General features: G+C 52.0%; 1 protein-coding gene across 1 annotated transcript in view; it reads right to left on the bottom strand.

The window, feature by feature from the left end:
• PDZK1IP1 (PDZK1 interacting protein 1) overlaps window positions 1-2,471 on the bottom strand; it is a 6,905-nt gene that overhangs the window by 3,477 nt on the left and 957 nt on the right. The gene's annotated exons all lie outside the window — the stretch shown is intronic.

A 2,471-nucleotide genomic window follows, 5' to 3' on the forward strand; every position in this document is an offset into this window, starting at 1 on the left:
GGTTGGTACACAGCAGCAGGTGCCCGGGAGCCAGCCATGACATCCCTGGCCCTCTTGGGGTGGGGTGGGCTCACAGGTTCATTTTCCTCTAGCCAGACCTAAGCAGTGATCCAGCCACAGGTGGGGAGGCTGAGAGATGTATTGCTGGGTGCGGGAGGAACTCAAGGGCAGGGTGCTGAGAAGAGGAAACCTTGACCCAGGCCGTGCTGGGACAGCTGCTCTTTGCCTCCCACTAGCCTTGTGCAATGGAACACTCACACATAGTCAAACTCATGCTTAAGTGTTGTCGCGTCAGCACTGGAAGGAGACCTTGTCCACACAGGATATCCCTTTGGGATTTAAGTACTGTTTATTCCAGGCACAGCTTTTCCTCTTTCTGCTGATCAAAACACTAATCCTTGCACGCAGAGGAGGTCCCTCTGCGCAAGCAGATGGGACAGGTGGAGGATGCTCCCCAGCAGCCTCAGCATCAGCTTTGGATCACTTGGACCCAGCCCCCAACACAGGCACCTGCCAAGGCTGAGCTGCTCCAAGATGAGAGCATTGGCACTTCGGCCTGACTTGGGAGCTTTACGCTAGCTGAATGCTTCATCTGTCTCTCAGGAGACAAATCTCTGCTATAAACTTTTATAACCTTTACTAGCAGCAAAGAAGGTGGGTTGTGCACTCCACGTGTGCAAACTCCTCATCCACAGCCAGCTCCACAGCTGCTGACAGCCCTTATCTCCTTCCTCTGCTTTTGGCCAGGGGGACTGTCCCTCGGTAAGACCCAAGCTCCTTGAATCCTGACTGAAAGAGGCTTTTATTTAAAAATAAAAACCACAACAAAAAAACAGAGCTCTTTTTCCTTCTTGGAAGTGAAATCAGCCTGGCTGACTGATTCACCTCCTGTGCCAAACCAGAAAGTGGTGGCATCCCGAGGCACCCCGAGCTGGGAGAGCAGCCCTGAACAACAGCCTTCAGCTCCACTGCCTCCCCACAGAGACACTTGCCACATTTACCACAGGGTCCAGGGGCCAAAACTCAAGTGGGAGGAATTCAGGTGGAAATTCCCTCTTATATCAGTGAGTTTCAGCTAAAATTCCATCGTATCGACAGGCTGCTCTGGGGTGCACCGGGATGGGGAGACAGTGACAGTGAGGAAGAGCAGAGCTTGGTCCCCTCCTACCCTACCTGATGGGCAGGAGATGCTCCTGTCCCTGCTGCCCACCACCCCCATGGATGCAGTCCCGAACACACCTACTGCCTCCAGGCTGAGCTTTGGCCTGCTTTGCTTCCTCCCTCGCTCTGCCCTTGACTGTTATCTCAGCCAGATTTCTTTATTAGTTTGGCTTTATTTTTCCCGCTGGGGCCAGGGTTTCCAGCTAAGCCTAGGCAGGGATAGCCAGGTCCAGCCCTCCATGAGGTTTCTGCTGGGATTAAGGGAGTTCAAGGTCAACCATAGAATGAAGTCAACAATGACTGAAATCACCAAATTTGCATCCCATGATTCTCAAGTAAAGGAGGTGAGGAGGTAAGTGGTAGGGAACCTCCTCCAAGCAGCCATGCTCAGAAGATGCTGTATGTTTTTGCAAGCAAAACCTCACTGAGACGGCAGTTTCTAGCAGATTTCACAGCATCCAAAGCCAAAAGGACAAATACCAAACCAAAATCAAGTGGTTGTGGCTTTGAACCACTTAGAGCCTGACTGCAAGGGGTGATGAGGATGGCAGGGGGAATGGCAAATGCCTCTGCATTGGGCTGAAATACCCCCACAGGCATGGGAAACTTGTGCGGGCATAAGAAAGGAGGAATGAGAACCAGGCGGAGGCAAGAGGCTGACAGCATCTTCTCAGGGAGTACGTGGATGGCAGCCCTGGAGGGCACTGCCCAGCTGGAGCCCCACCAGAGCACACCTTGCTGCCCTGACAGGAGGGGTGGCCAAAAGGATGAGTCTCATCTGTGGAAACAGGATGGTGTCCCTGGAAAAATGCTTTACCAGGGATGTCCCTCCTGGGACAGGCTGTCTCTCAGGCTCCACCACCTCTTCTCTGTTTCACCCTAGCAAAAATGAGCAATCATGGAGTTTTCCCTCCCAAACAAGATCTTCTAAGCCAAACTAAGCAATGTGGGACCTGCAGCTCCACAGAGGTGTGACCACACACCTGCAGCTACAAATGAGAGCAAGGGAAGTGCTGAGCCCAACGTAAGTTCTTGCACAGGCTGCAACTCCGTTGCCAAGAGCTGTTTTGAAGACACAGATCTGCTTTTTGCTACGTCTTCCCTGAGTGCTTGGAAAACATCAGCTGCCCCCTGTCTCCCTGTGTTTCAGCCTCTCTGAAGAAGCTATGCCAGGCTCTGAATCCTCATTAAAGGCTTTTTTTTCTTCTCTTTCCAGACAATAGCAAAACTTTCACTCCTGCTGGTAGTAGAGACCCCAGACTGTTAAAGCCTCAGCAAGTTGGTAAACAAGTAACAGGAAGAGAGGTTAA

This window comes from Buceros rhinoceros, unplaced genomic scaffold, assembly GCF_000710305.1.
Source record: "Buceros rhinoceros silvestris isolate BGI_N320 unplaced genomic scaffold, ASM71030v1 scaffold11081, whole genome shotgun sequence".
Taxonomy (NCBI): domain Eukaryota; kingdom Metazoa; phylum Chordata; class Aves; order Bucerotiformes; family Bucerotidae; genus Buceros; species Buceros rhinoceros.